Source organism: Ovis canadensis, chromosome 4, assembly GCF_042477335.2.
Source record: "Ovis canadensis isolate MfBH-ARS-UI-01 breed Bighorn chromosome 4, ARS-UI_OviCan_v2, whole genome shotgun sequence".
Lineage (NCBI taxonomy): Eukaryota > Metazoa > Chordata > Mammalia > Artiodactyla > Bovidae > Ovis > Ovis canadensis.
Window position 1 is genome coordinate 121,652,415 of NC_091248.1, and position 16,688 is coordinate 121,669,102.

The 16,688-nt window shown below is 39.0% G+C and overlaps 1 protein-coding gene across 3 annotated transcripts in view; it reads right to left on the minus strand.

The window, feature by feature from the left end:
* TCAF1 (TRPM8 channel associated factor 1) overlaps positions 1–13,431 on the minus strand; it is a 50,637-nt gene extending 37,206 nt beyond the window's left edge. The window contains exon 1 of one of the 3 annotated variants that reach the window (XM_069588639.1): positions 13,279–13,431. The gene's annotated coding sequence lies outside the window, so the exon portion shown is untranslated. Of the gene's footprint in view, positions 1–1,065; positions 1,189–13,278 lie in introns of those variants that run through there. The other 2 variants (XM_069588642.1, XM_069588640.1) reach the window with 2 other exon arrangements.
* Between the last annotated feature and the right edge of the window lie 3,257 nt (positions 13,432–16,688).

Consider the following 16,688-nt stretch of genomic DNA (forward strand, 5'->3'; position numbering starts at 1 on the left):
ACTATGAATGCTTATTAAATAAAATAAATACTCTAGTCATCCTAACATTTGATAGCATACAATGTTTCAGGAAAATGCATACCTTTTAACCTTAAGATTTTGGTCCAAATCCAAGTCATTTTTTCTCTCCCCATCTCCCTTCAACCCTCTTTTCCTAAATTGAATTGTATGAACAATATTCAATAGGATCACGTGTGTTAGGTGAGCTCACTGGCAGGACTTACATAGAGGTAACACCAGAAATAGAAATCAAGGGATCCCAAATTCAGGATCTTGCTCAGTGGAGGGGTGATGGCAAGGAAGCCTTTTACCTTCTCCAGGGGCCAGGGTTCTCAGCTAAACAGGGAGGGTGGCTGACTTGTTTGCTAAGACCCTTTTGGGTCTGAAACACCAAGATTAGTAGCACCAAGATAAAACCCCAAAACACCGAGTTTCATGAAAAATTTAAAATTCAAAACAAGAATGCATATATTACTTACATACAAATAAATAATAGAAGGACAAAACTATATGGGAGGGATAGTTGTGTCTAACTTACCTCTGAGGATGGCGGTGTGCGAGTTGGTGGGAAAAAGGCGTTAAACCTCATATTGTTTCTTAAAAAGAGATACACAGAGGGAGCGAGGGATTGACGTTGAGGCGGAAAGAGGGAGCTGAAGGAAAGGTGATCTGATCAATCTGTTGTGTTGCTTTCTGTGCTTGTCTGTTGTTTTGAAAGAGTCTATTATGAAAAATGTTTGGAAAGGGCAAGAATGCATTAGACTCTTGATGGCTACCTTTCTGGACGAGAAATACGGCACTGAAGAAATAAGGGCCAGAATAGGAGAGGGGAAAAAAAAAAAAAAAAGCCAGAAACAGACATGGAGAAACCTCAGGGAGTCCTCTTTGATAGATGTCTGGCTTTTTAGGCCCAAGTGGTTTCAGGCCGAAAACCCAATCGCTTTCTCAGCCCCGCTGGCCTCACTGTCCCCACGCCCCCTGCCGCTTCCCTCTCCCAGCCCGGCCCAGCCGCAGGGACCTCGGTCTGTGTTCCGTGGCCAGAAACCTTATCTGTACAAGACTCACCCGTTGTCCAGCAATATCCACACCCACTACTTCAGAGGGGGAAGGGGCTCCTCTGCAGAGGTGTGACACGGAGAGGGGGCACACAGTCCAGGATCTGATAAACGGGGGAGACGGTGGTGGAACCTGCGGGTGAAGGTGGGCCGCGGTGGGAATGGGGGAAGGAGAAGGAGGCCGTCCCGGTAGCTGATTGGCGGGCGCAACGGTGGGGGCGGAGCCGGCCGACTTCCCTCCCCAACAAACCGCAGAGGCCCTGCTTTGTGTCAGTTTCTGCGCGAAGATGCCCCCGCAGATCCGGGATGGAGACCCTTGCCCCAGCCCTGGCAGGGAGGCAGGGCAATATGGCAAAAAAGAAATCCATGAGACTGTTTACCAGCCAGCGAGTTGGTTATATAAAAATGACAGATCTTTATATAAAATAATAAAGCTGTTTCAGTGAACAGTTTTCATTAATGATCCTACTTTTGTATGTTTCTATTTTTCTAACAGGAAAAATAAGGATATATTTGGCTACCTTAGGAAGTGGGAAGGGTTGACAGGTAGTTCTTTTTTCTCTAGAAATTTTGTATTTTTTAAACGTTAAAAAATACTTTGAAGTAAAAATATAAGACTGTTTAGTAAAACCACTCAACGTATATATCCAGCAGAAATGCATACATATGTCACCAAAAGACATGCACTAGAATGTTCAAAGTAGCACCATACCATCCTGGAAGCTACCCAAAACCTACCCTCCCTGCTTTCTCACCCCTACTGCCACCCTGTCACTATCTTCTATTATAAGAGTCTTAAATATGTTTTCAGAGCAACACATATTGAGAATTTATCATCAAAGGTCTGCTTTAAAAGAAATTCTAAAGGATATATCTCAAGAAGTGATAAAATAATCTTAGGTAAATAATCTGAGATATAAGACAAAATGGTGAGACACTTTCAGTTCTATCATTGAGAAAATGCCTTGTTTGGAACAACCCTTCCATTAAAAACAGCAATAACAGTTGGGTAAAATATAGGAAACAAGGGAAGACTTTGAAGAGCAAACAATATAAACAGAACTTGAGACGCTACAATCCTGACGCAAGGAAAACACAGGATATGAACTGTACATTCGCTATGGCTTTTTCTTTTAGAGCATTTTCCAGTTCACAATGCAGGATAATTGAGGCCAAGCAGGAAGTGTCAGTCTTACTGGTTCAAGATTACCAAATTAACTGGGACTCAAAGGGTGAAATTTCAGACAAGAAGAAACCTCAGAGAAGTGAATCTAAAAATCTATGTACAAATTTCCCTAAGTCGCTGACTGATTTCTAAGCTCTGCATGCACAGAGACCCAATAAACTTGCAGAAAATAGTGGCTAAAATGCCAATCAACTGAGCTGTCATTTCAGTAGTTCTTGTCTTATGGAAATATGGAGGTCAAGCCCCATCAAAGTAAGTGATTCTTACCAACACTCTCTGCTTTCAGTTGCGACATGAGAAAAACCATGGCATATAAATAAGAACAATGCATAAGTAAGGTCTATGCTCTTGGGTAGAAGAAAAATCTGCAATGGATCAGTTCTAAGAAAGCATAAAGCTAACCTTTGACACTATCAAAGTAATCTTCTGTTACTTTATCTGTCTCCCACCTCAAAAAAAAAATCCTCTTTGGAAAAAAATAACATCAACTAGAACTTCCTGATTTTTCATTCATGATGTCTGTGTCTAATCAAAAATTTAGAAGGAGCCTAAAAATAAGGATGAATTATGAAGAACTCAAGAGAAACAACAAAACATAGAAACAGACTTACAAGTGGTTTAGACATTTGAGTTCTTAGACAGGAACTGACTTTAAAAGAATTGTGATTAATGGAATGTATTCAAAAATAAGAGAAACAGGCTGGAGAATTCCAGTATAGAATTAAAACTGATAAAATGTTAAAATAGAAATTTTAGAAGTAAAAATAATCATTGAAATCAGGAATTCATAGTTAGCTGTAATAGCATATTAAATACACACGACCAAAGAATTGGTGAACCCCAACAGGAATCAGCAGAAACTATTCAGAAATAACACACAGAGGAAAGAAAGGATGCTGCATAAGGAGATGAAGATATATAGAAAGAATATAATAAAAATTATGAGACAAAGTAAAAGGGGCTGACGTGTAATTAGGCTCCCAGAAGAAAAGGACAAAGAATGAAACAGAAGCAATACACTGATGATTAATGACAGAAAATTCCCCAAAGGGCTGAAAAACATCAAAACTTGGATTGAAAAAACCCTCCTCATTCCATAAGCAGAATAAATAAAGAGAAAACTTCACCTAGGAAGATTATAATCAAATGCTAAAAACCAATCTTAGAGAGGAAATCTGTAAGTTAATGAGAAATAAAGGATGATTTCCATTTAGAGGAACAATAATGCATATGGCTTTTCAAATGAAACAATAGAAATCCAGAACACAGTGGTATTGCTTTAAAAAAAGAAAAAGAAGGTAATCTGCCAACCTAAAACTCATGCATAGCAAAAATATCCCTGAAAAAGTGAAGGCAAAATAAAGACACTTTAAGATAAACAAAAGCTGAGACAATTTGCTAGCAATACAATATAAAAAGCAGTTCTTCAAGATTAAGAAAAATGACCCCAGATGGAAGTACGTAACAGTAGGAAGGAATCAAGAATCCTGGAAAGAGTAAATACATAGGCAAATGTAAGTCAATATTGACTACTTAAATAAACAAAAGCATTTTATGGGATATAAAAGCATAAAAATATGCAATAACAATAGCACAGCTGCAAGATAAACTGGAATTTGTTACATTGAGCCTACACATACCCTGATACCAAAGTCAGACAAGACTACAAGAAAGGAATATTACAGGCCAACATCCTTGATGAATATAGATGCAAAAATCCTCAATAAAACATTACCATAGTGAATCCAACAGTACATTAAAAAAAAATCATACACCATCATCAGTTAGGATCTAGCACAGGTATGCAAGGATGTTTCAATATCTGGAAATCAACTTCATTTCAACTAACAAAATGAAGTATAAAATCATCTCAGCAGATGCAGAAAGAGCATTTGACTTTGTCACCCAGGTGGAGGGCGACAAACCTCCTTGACAAAAATGTGAACAAACTGGATATAGAAGGAATATACATCGATATAATAAAGGCCATATATAACAAGCCTACAGTTATCATACTCAAGAGTAAAAGATTGAAAGTTTCTCTTCCAGGATCAGGGACAAGATAAGGGGTCCCTCTGTCATTTTTTTCCCCAATATAGTACTCGAAGTTCTAGCCAGGGAAACAAAGTAAGAAAAACATACGCCATCCAAAATGGAAAGAAGTTAAATTATTTTTGTCTATAGATATGTCTGTTTGCAGATGACTAAATTCATTTATTAAGCTTTTCTATATATAAATTTGCAATCAGAGACAATTCAGATTATTAATTCTTCCAATCCATAACATAATATCTTTTTATCTGTGTCTTCAATTGCTTTCATCAGCATTTTATAGTTTTCAGTGTACAAATCTTTTACCTTCTTGGTTAAATTGTTGTTGTTGGGTGTGTGCTCAATCATGTCTGACTCTGTGAGATCCCATGGACTGTAGCCCACCAGGCTCCTCTATCCATGGAATTTTCCAAGCAAGAGTACTGAAGTGGGTTGTCATTTCCTACTCCAAGGGATCTTCCCTACCCAGGGATCGAACTTGTGTCTCCTGTATCTCCTGCATTGGCAGGCAGATTCTTTACCACTGAGCCACCTACTTGCCTTTGGTTGAAGTGGCTCCCAAATATTTACTGATTTGATGCTATTATAAATGGGATTCTTTTTAAAATTTCCCTTTCAGGAAATTGCTAAATCGCTGTTAGTGCAGAGAAACACAACTGATTTTTGTAAGTTGATTTTGTATGCTGTAACCATACAGTCAGCTGACCTTCAACAAATGTGCAAAGCACACACGGTGTGGAAAAGATAGTCTCTTCAATAAATGGTGTTGGAATAATTGGATATTCACATGCAGAGAAACAAAGTTGAATGCTTCCCTCATACCAAATACAAAAAGCAACTCAAAATACATTACAGACTCAAACACAAGATCCCAAACTGTGAAGTTACTAGAAGAAAACAAAGGAAAAAGCTTAACACTGGGCTGCACAATAAATTTTTGGATATGGCCCCAAAAGCACAGGCAATAAAAGCAAAAGTAAACACGTGGGACTATGTCAAACTAAAAAGTGTCTGTACAGGGTAGGAAGCAACAGAGTAGAGGGACAACCAACAGAATAGGAGAAAATATTTATAAGCCATATATCCAATAAGGAGTTAAGGATATCCAAAATATGTAAGGAATTCAAACAGTTCAATGCCAGGAAAACAAGGAGTTCAATGAAAAATAAACGAAGGACCTGAATAGACATTTCTCAAAAGAAGGTATACAAATGGCCAACAGATACATGGAAAAGTACTCAAACCCACTAATCATCATGGAGGTATACATCTAAACCACAAGATATCTCTTCACACCTGTCAGAAGCGTTACTGTCAAAAAGACAAGAGATGACAAGGGTTGGTGTGTGTGAGGAGGAAGGGGAAACCTCATGCACTGTTGATGTGAATGTAATCAGTTCAGTAATCGTGGAAAACACCATAGAGACCTGTCAAAGAATTAAAAGTAGAACTGCCACTTATCTTAACAAGCCTAGTTCTGGGTGTATATTCAAAGGAAAATAAAACCAGTATCAGGAAATAATATCCACACTGCCACATTCATTGCAGCTTTATTCACAGTAGCCAAGATATGGAGACCACTTTATTCATTAATCCATTTGAAAAGTGTCTATCAAATGGATTAATGGATAGAGAAACTGTGGTATATATACACAATAGAATTAATTTAGCTATTTTTAGAAAGGAAATCTTGCTATCTGTGACAACATGGATGAACCTTGAAAACATTTTGTTAAATTTTGAAATAATGCAGACACAGAAAGACAAATACTGTTCCAACTTCATTTATATGTGGAATATAAAACAGTTGAACATAAACAGAAGCACAGAGTAGCATGGTGATTACTAGGAGCTGGGGAGAGGTTGGAAATGAGGAAATATTGATTAAAGATTGCAAAATTTCAGATATTCAGGTTGAGTAAGTTCTGGAGATCAAATGTATAGCTGAATGACTATTAGTTAACAATATTGTATTACATACTTGAAATTTGCTAAGATAGTAGATCTTAATTGTCCTCACCAAAAGAAAATGGTAAACTATACAAGGTGGTCAATGTGTTAATGAGCTTGATTGTTGCAATCATTTCACAATGTATACTCATATCTAAACACCACACTGTACACCTTAATATGTGTATGTGTATGTGTGTGTGCTAATTCGCTTCAGTTGAGTCTGACTCTTTGCGACTGCATGGACTGTAACCCCCCAGACTTCTCTGTCCATGGGATTTTCCAGGCTAGAATACTGGAATGGGTTGCAGTGCCCTCCTCCAGGAGATCTTCCTAACCCACGAATCAAACCCATGTCTCCTGTGTCTCCTGCATTGGCAGGCAGTTTCTTTACCACTAGTGCCACCTAGGAAGCCCTCCCAAAACCTTAATATATGCAAGTGTTATTTGTCAACTATACTTCAATAAATGTTATAAGTATGCTATACAATTAGAGTTACTACTAAAACATTTGACCTAAAACTTTACAACATGTAACTTAAAAATAAGAGAAGGAGTAAAATAGTGGGAAATAAAGGAGAACAAAAGAAAGAATGGAAAGAAATGAAAGAGATAAACCAGAAAAAATTAAAAGAAAATAATAGGATGGCAAAAATAAATCTAATTCTATTACTAATTACAATAAATATAATTGGATTAAATTATTCAATGTTAAATTATAAATTTCAAATATTTTAAAAAAGGCTTAAACAATATACATATGTTTATGATATATATACTTTTTAATGTATTGGTATCTCATTATGGTTTTTTTTAAATTTTTACTTATTTGTTTAAATTTTACTTTACATTTGACTATAGTTGGTGTACAATGGCATGTTAGTTTCAGGTATACAGCAAAGTGATTCAGTTATACATATATCTATTATTTTTCAAATTCTTTTCCCATTTTGGTTATTACAAAATAGAGTAAAGTTTCCTGTATTATACAGTAGATCCTCGTTGGTTATCTACTTTAAATATAGTAGTGGGTGTATGTCAATCCCAAACTCCCAATTTATCTCTCCTCTCTACATTTCCCCTTTGGTAACCATGTTGCTTTCTAAGTCTGTGAGTCTCTTCCTGTTTTGTAAATAAGCTCATTTGAATCATTTTTTTAGATTCCACATATAAACGATAGCATATGATATTAGTATTTCTGTCTGACTTACTTCACTTAGTCTGATAATCTCCAGATCTTCATGTTGCTGCCAATGGCATCGTTCCATTCTTTTTAATGGCTGAGTGATATTCTATTATACGTGTGTATTACGTCTTTATACATTCATCTGTTAATGGACAGTTAGGTTGCTTCTATTCCTTGATTGCAAAAAGCACTGCAGTGAACACAGGGGTGCCTGTATCCTCTCAAACCATGGTATTCTTTGGATATATGTCCAGGAATGTGATTGCTGGATCATATGGTAGCTCTATTTTTAGCTTTTTTAAGGAACCACCATACTCCTCTCAATAGCGGCTATACCAATTTACATTCCCACAAACAGTGTAGAAGGGTTCCATTTTCTCCACACCTTCTCCATCATTTATTATTTGTGGACTTTTTGATTATGGCCATTCTGACTGGTGTTAGGCGCTATCTCATTGTATCTTTGATTTGCATTTCTCCAATAATTAGTGATGTTGAGCTTCTTTTCATGTGCCTGTTGGTCATCTGTATATCTTCTTTGGAGAAACATCTATTTAGATATTCTGTCCATTTTTTGAATAGATTGTTTTTTTATATTAAGCTGAATGAGCTGTTTGTATGTTTTGGAAAGTAATCCCTTGTTGGTAGCATGTTTTGCAAATATTTTCTCCCATTCTGTGGGTTTGTTTTTCATTCTATTTATGGTTTCCTATGCTGTGCAAGAACTTTTGATAAACAGATCTACAATGAGAAATTTTAAAATCCACCATAGCAGTGAAAGATTTTAACATGTCTATTTTCATAATTGATAATTCAGGCAGATAAAAATTGGTGAAGGTATGGCACATATGGATTGCATAATTAACACACTTGTTTTAAAGGAATATGTAGGACATTGTATAATTAGAGACCACACATTATTTTCAAGCAAATAAAACTGACAATTTGCTAGGTTACAAAGCTAACTTCAATAGTCAAAAGGAATTGATATCATAATTCTCTGAATTAATTATAAATTAGCTAGACAACATTTACTAGAAGATGATAAAATATTCTTTATGAAGAGATTGTAAACTAAAATACACGTTTTAAAAAATTCATGGCTCAAACAAGAAGCCATAATGGAAATGATAAATATTTAAAGCATGATAGCAAAATATTCATATCAAATCTTGTGAGATATAGCTAAACAGCAGTGACACAAATTTATAGCCTAAAGAGCTTATGTAAGAACAACAGCACAAAATTAATGAGCTAAGCATACACCTTAGAAGCTCAGAAAAGACATAACAGAGAAATTCAAAGAGAGCAGGAAGAAATAATAAAATAAATAATAATTAAGAGAACAGACAGCGTTTTTTTTTTTGTATGTGTATGTGAAGAGATGTATGTGTATGTGAACAGAGTATTCCAAGTTCTGGCAAAATTAATCAAACCAAAAAGAGAAAGAAAATATATAAACATTAGCAATGAAAAAGCAGTCATAAAAATATAAAATATTTAAATAGATAATGAGAGAAAATGTGAACAAATCTGTTGCATTAATTTCGGTTAAATATTTTGGAAAATACAATTCATGAAAGCTGACTCCATAAGAAAACCTAAATAGTCCTATAACCCTTCAAGTAATCGGACAAACAAGTTTAATGACCTCTGACAAACTAAATTCCAAACCCTGAGTGTTTTGCTGGTGATTTGAAGCAATATTTGACCAGATAATTCCAATCTTGCACAAATTCTCCCAGAAAACAGCAACAGTGAGAATACTACTCATCTTATTTTATGAAAAGATATTGACAACAGGTAAAGTTAGTACTATAAAGAATATTTACAGGCTAATCTCAATTTCCACAATATAGATGCAAATATCTAATCATTATTTCTATATATAAAAGTTATCACATATTTATCATAGTTTATTCCAGGAACGTAAAGTTGATTTAATATTATAAATTGAATACTGAACCTCACCAAAATAACATACTTAAAGAAAAAGTCATATGAGAAAATCAATAGCCATAGCAGAAGCATTCAACAAAACATTTACTCACAATAAAAGTGCTTGCCAAAAGAAGAACAGAACTTTCTTATCATTGGACAAAGCATTTACAAAATAACCATCTTGAATGCAATATTTAAAGCTCATATAGTGACATCTTTTACTTTATTATCTTCAGGATAAAACAAGATGCCCCTCCCTACTTTTATTTACCATTACACTGGAAGTCCTAGCCAATGTAATACGACAGGAAAAAGAAGCTGAAAGTGTAAGATTAGAAAAGAAAAAACAAACTGTCATTATTTTCAGAAGATATGACTGCTTTTGTAGCAAATGTGATGCTATAGGTAAATTTAGAATTATTAATGCAGGTTATCATGTTTGATACATAAACAATATATAAAAGGCAACTGGATTTCTATACACCAGAAACAATGGGCTACAAAATATAATCTTTATAAAACAAAATATTTATAATAGCAGTGAGAATATAATGTACTTAGAAATAAAGTTAACAGAAGTGAGCAAAAGGGAACAATGAAAAATATGAAAAAACACACAAGACACTAAAAAAAACTAGTGATAAGCTAAATAAATGGCATTATATACCAAATTCATAGATGGAAACTTCACCTTGAAGAGGCCATTTCTCCCCAAATTGATACATAGAATTAATGCAATATCAATAAAAATTCCAACTCCTCGCTTATTTGTTTCCTGTTTTGAAGAACATGACAAGTTTGTTTAAATATTTATATGGAAGGTCAAAGCTGCAATAACTGATTTTTTAAAAATCCCTTGAACCAGAAGAAAGATGTAGGAGAATATTTCCTACCAGATTTAAAGATTTATTATAAAACTACTATAGTTAAAAGCAATTTTGTATTGGTAGAGTTAGACAAATAGATAAAGAGAGAAGGCATTTTAAAAGAAACTCATGCGTATATGAAAAACATGATTCATATAGATCACTGGTGCTGGGACAGTTGATTGTTCATATGGAGTAAATAGCATAACAAGAAACTTCCAGGTGGATTACGACATTACCAAATTCAAAACTTTAAAAGTTTTTAGAGAAAAATAAAGTAAAATTGAAATTAAAATTCAAACTTAATTCTCTGGCAGAGACAGAAAGACATACAAAGAAAGAAAAGCTAAGCACCAAGTAAAAGCAGATACTTGCAACATGTACAGTTAACTAGGTATTGATTAACATCCAGATTGTATAAAGAAAGCATTCCAATAAGACAATAAGAAAGACAAACACCCTATATGAAAATGAATAAAAGGCAGAACTCTGGGAAGCAGAACTTCCCAGAGAGAAAGCTCATCATTATATGAAAATATGGTCAGTTTCATTAGTTATCAGAGAAATGCTAATTAACATAAAAATAGAACGCTATTTCATGCCTATTAAACTGGCTAAAAATGAAATTTGATAATGCCAAATTGTGACAAGTATGTGTAAACAGAGGAACTCTCGTCTGTTGCTGGAGAGTGCAAGTTTTGGAAACAGTTTATCAATCACCTAATAAAGTTGAATATAAAGAAATCTTATAACCCAGTAATATAACCTAGGTGTACACCCTAGGGAACAAGAGTGAACCAGAAGGCACGTACAAGATAGTTAGAGGGCATTATTTGTTAATATCCCTTGTAGTGTATGTGTGTGTGTGTATGTTAGTCTCTCAATTGTGTCCGACTCTTTGCAAACCCATGGACAGTAGCTCACCAGGCTCTTCTGTTCCTAGGGTTTCCCAGGTAAGAATACTAAGTGGGTTGCCATTTCTTTCTCTAGGGATCTTCTCGACCCAAGGATTGAGCCCCAATCTCCTGCATTAAAGGCAGATGCTTTACTCTCTGAGCCACGATGGAAAATGGGCCCTAACAATCCCTGCCTCCAGATATTTCTTGGTCTTGTGTAACCGTCTCATTTTGAGTTTGGGCTGTAACTAGTGACTCACTTCCAGCAAAAAGAAGATGGCAAAAATGATGGGATGTCACTTTTGAATTTACATTACAAAAAGACTCTGTCTTGTCTTTGTGTCTGGAAGCCTTCAAACTGGTGGAAGCAACCTGCCATAATATGACTAGGTCTTATGCAGAGGCCCATGTGGCAAAGGACTGATGTGTCCAACCAAAGCCAGTGAGGCCAAGAGGTCTGCCAACACTCATATTAGGTGAGCTTGAAAGGTATTTCCTTCAGCTAGCTTTGAGATGACTATAGCCCCAGCCAATATCTTGCTTATAGCCAGTGAGAGACAGTGAGTCAGATTCCCAGCATAGCTCCTCCTGAATTCTTGACTCATTGAAACGGTGAGATATAGCATTTCTGTTTGTTTTGCTGTTTTAAGCTGCTAAGTGTTGGTGTAATTGGTTACATAGCAATCGATACTATTAATAATACAAATCACAAATGAGCAATAACCAATAAATGTAGAATGGATAAATTAAAGCATGTTGCTGTTCAATGCCAAGTTGTGTCCAACTCTTTGCAACCCCATGGACTGTAGCATGCCAGGCTTCTCTGTCCTTTGCTATCTCCCAGACTTTGCTCAAATTCATGTCCATTGAGTTGGTGAAGCTACTCAAACTATAAGCAGTGAAAATGAAGAAATCATCACCAGGGGTGAACCTCAAAAACCCAAGAATTCATATAGTATAATGCCATTAATATGAAAGTAAAAAATAGGGAAAGCCAACACATATATATGGTTTTGGAATATATTAGACACTTCCCTTGTGGCTCAGCGGTAAAGACCTGCCTGTCAGTGCAGGAGATGTGGATTTCATCCTTGAGTTGGGAAGATCCCATGGAGAAGGAAATGGCAACCCACTCCAGTATTCTTGTCTGGAGAATCCCATGGAGAGAGGAACTTGAAGGGCTATAGTCCATGGGGTCGCAAAGAGCTGGGCATGACTGAAGCGACTTAGCATGCAAGCACAAATTTTATTAATGTTTTAAAACAAACCAAAGAAAAAAAGAAAGCAAAGTACTGAAGTTAAGTCAATTCACAAATAAATATTTTGAGGAATGGAAGGATGGATGGGTGGTTGGTCAGCTAGACAGATTCATTCTGCCCTTTTGTGTCTAGTTGGACTGGCACTTCTTCCAAGAAGTTTCCAAGATCATCTGATTCATAAATCTTTTTCTCCTATACGAAAGGCCTCGCCATTGCAGGATGAGCCAACTCAGTGGCCAGCTGGGGGATGTTTACCTGGGAACTGTTGAATTCAGCACTGACCTCCTCAGGCCCAACGCATTGCAGGCGAAGCTGTCCACCCGGTTCCCTGCACCCACTCTCTCGCCCCTCGCCCTTTCCTCCTCTGCCTTAGACACACTCCGGATGGCATGGCGCCTGGAGCACTTGGGGAGGAGAGGACTTTCACCTTGGGTTTCTGCAGAAGCCAGCTACCCGCAAAGAAATCAAGAGCAAGTCCCTAGGAGGGGAAATGATTCGTCCTCCAAGGTTCCTTTCGGTTCAAATCTCCATGGCTCCCTGCGGGAGCGCAAAAAGAAAGCACAAGAAAAACAGGGGGTCCCTTATCTCCGGACAAGCAAGGGTGAATAACAATGCAACAAGAAGGGGACTGAGATGGAGCCCTTGGGATTCATCATGGGAGGGGCCGAGAGGTAAACAGCGAGCAACTCCCGGTGGATTCGTCCGCTGCCCTCCCCTCGAGGACCGCAGAGGCCCCGTGGCAGTCCCCACGCCTCCCGGACCCCACACAAACGCACGTCCCGGGCATCCCCCCACGTCGCCCCGTCTCCCCGCGCGGCCACCCGCGCTGTGGCCTGTGTCACCGCCAGGCCTCTCTTGTCCAGAGCCCATCGCGGGCCGACACTCACCCTTAGCCCCGCTATTCCCTGCAGCGCGGGTTGGGGGCAGAGGGCACAGGCTAGGAGGGGGCGGCCGCAGTTCCCAGGGGGCAGGAGCGCCTCAGGCGAAAAGGGACTGGGCGGCTGACCGAGTCCCGGGACGTGGAAAGGACAGGGCGGGACGCAAAGGAGGCTGTCCCGGGAGCTGATTGGCCGCCGCGGTGGTGGGGGCGGAGCCTGGCCCACCGCCCGGAATCGCAGAGGTCCCGCTTTGTGTCAGTTTCTGCAGGAAGATGCAGCCTCACATCCAGGATAGAGACCCCAGCCCCCGCCCTGGGAGTGCAGCAGGGCAATTTGCTGTAAATCCGTCGGACTATGAACTAGTGAGCGGTTGAAAATGATACTGCATTTTCATAAAGTATAATGCACAATTATTTCCAAGGGCAAGTTAAGTCTATGAGTCCTAGGCATATTTTTAATTACAAGAATAAAGTTGCCTTAAAATGGAGGGTATAGTTACATTCTTCCATAAGAAGAAATCAATCTCACTTTGCTTTTATGGAGAGAAGGGATAAGAATGAGGAAGTTGACTATTGATACTTATCTTCATAACCACTGAATTGTTTTAAAATGTCACGAGTTGTCTTATAAAGCAAATAAAAGGGAAGGTGTGAAAAATTTTTGCTAACCAACGGATAGGTGACAGATACTGGGCATGAAGCAGAGAAAGAAAGACATGGCTGTTGAAAACCTGGACACTGAAGTGCGTGCCTCATCTTCTTACTAGCCGGGCGTGCTCCATTCCTATGGATGCCCTAACAAGTGACCACAAACTCAGTGCCTTGAAACAACAGGTTTGTTTTCTTGCAGCTCTGTAGGTCAGAAGTCCAGAGAGTGAGCGAGCGTCTCGCTAGGTAGATCAAGGTGTAGGCAGGGCTCATTGTTCCTTCCGTAGCCTCTAGCGGACTATGCCTTTCCTTTCCTTTTCCAGCTTTGAGAGGCTGCCCAAATTCTTTGGCTTGGGGCCCCTTGCTCCATTAATCAACAATCTCATCCCTTGGATCTCTGTTTCTGTCGTCACATCCCGTTCTCTGCTTCTCCTCTTCTATTTATTTCTGAGCAAGTTTGACCTGTTAGTTCCTTTGTGCCCTGGATCCAATAGGCCTCCCTCAATTCTAAATTCTATAGCCTTTTTAATGCTCATTTCCCTTCGGTCTTTCTGTTCATAGTTCATCTTTGTCCCCCAGATAATATGTAGGTAGAACATGGTATCAAAACACTTGCCTTGTTCTCTTACTTTCACTGAAAAGTCTGCTGCTACTCGGAGCTCAGAGTTGTTGACATACATGTGACATGTGTGAGAAAGGACTTCCTAAACTCCTAGCGGCGGTCAGTATAAGATCCCAGTCTGCCTGAGCTCCCCTCGCGCTCCTTTCCTCCTCAGGCCCAGAGCCAGTCAGCAAAGGGCATGCTGCTGACGTCAGAGGAGGAGGGGTGAGGGGCCCGGGGTGAGGGGCGGCAGCAGGGGGAGGAGAGAGGCTGAGCAGAACAGCCGGGTCGCAGTTGGCCAGGAATTTGCTGGCTGAAGTCTGTAGTGTGCTTGTGTTTTTGCAAGCTGGAGGAGGTTCACAGACTGCCCTGGCTGTTTCCTGTCAGCCCCCAACGCGCGCGCGCGCACGCACGCGCACACACACACACACACACACACACACCCCCTAAAGCTTGGAGGGCCAGGAATCTAGGCCTCAGGGATTTTGTACTGAAAGCCTGTGGTCATACTCCATGCCCACCCTTTCTGCTGCCTGTGTCTCAGTATTCCTTTTTTAAAAATATATATATAAAGGTAGAAATTGGATGATATATTTTAGCTCTGAAACTCTGTGACCAATTACACAGCGAAAACAACCTGAACCGAAAATAGTGGACTCTGCAGGTGTGTCTGGGGAGAGTATGGGTGAGCAGACATGTTGCCTGTGTGCTGTCCATTTTTGAGAGGAGCAGGGATATGGCGAGAGAGAAATGCAGCTGTCTTGGCGGAGAGAATGAGAGAGAAAGCTCAAAGCTAAGTCTGCAGTCTCTCAACACCCATCTGCATCCACCAGGTCCCCTAGCAGCCCCACCTCTCAACTGCACATACCTGTCCAGGCATTGGCTTTTCCTTCTACCCTCAAAGGACTCTGTAGTCAGAAACTACCTCTTTGGGCCTGGGTGGCAGGTTGCTCACTTCTGGAAACCTCTGAGAAGTCATGCCCCCTTGTCTGCCCTTCAATGCCAGAGCAGACTTTGGCAGGGCAGTGCCAGAGTCTTGCCTGTTTTCAGTTAAGGAGGCAAAGGAGAAGGGAGCAGAGGTTGTGAATGCAAACACAAAGGTTGACCCTGCCTGAGTCAGGGGAATTCTTCCTGCCTTCAAACTGGGACGTGTGGCTTTTTGTCCTGCCTGTAAACTCCAGCTGAAACGTGGGCTCTTCCTGAGTGTTGTGCCTGTTGACTTTCAAACTGGAATTAACCATTAACTCTCTTGGCCTCCAGCTTCCAGACTTACCTTGCAGATTTTTAGGCTTGCCAGCCTCCATAATTGTGGGAGCAATTCCTAATATTAAATAAATCTTCAGCTATGTATCTATCTATGTGTCTATCTATCCATCCATTCATCTGTCTATCCTATTGGTTCTGTTTCTCTGGAGAGCTCTAATACAGCCCCACCCTCCCCTGAGTTACTCATTTGGAACTTGCTGTCCAGTACTATGTACCCACCTCAACTACTTCCACATGGCTCTGTTGCTGGAACTCCTGAATACAAGCCCCTCACAGGGGCTTCTCTTTATAGGAGTGAAGAATGAACTCAAGACAGGTCTTACTCCCTGTGTTTCCTTGTGCTGTTTCCCCCTTCACCACCCCTTAGAGATCTATGTTGTTTAGCAAAAGGGGAGATTTCAGTACACTGGTTGTAACTCTTCACTCTAGTCTGGGATAAAACTCATAAATAAATCTACTCCTGGAGAGTCTTTATGGTTGCTTCCTTCTCTCCCCATTGTCTTCCTCATCTCCTCATATGACCCTCCCTATGAACTTTTATAGGGACAGAAATAGATGTTTAAAATGGAATTATTACAAACACCACTGAGGAAAAAATTTAAAGCTTATGCTTGGGATATTTTGTGGTTTGAAATCAAGTTTTCTCAGTCTTAAGTAAAAACTTCACTGAGCAGTAAATATAATTAATTTAGGAACAGTGGGAGGATGGGAGAGAACTGGAGGAAGACTGATTAAACTGTAGAATTTTTTTTTTTAAATATTAAGTGCCATCTCTTATTTAGGATAATGACTTCCTTATTTTTATGAAAGCAATGCATTGCATAAAGAGATGGGCATAAAGGAAAAATAATAAAGAGGGTCATATTGTACACAGTATTTTTAATATAAAAGGTATCAGTCTTAGA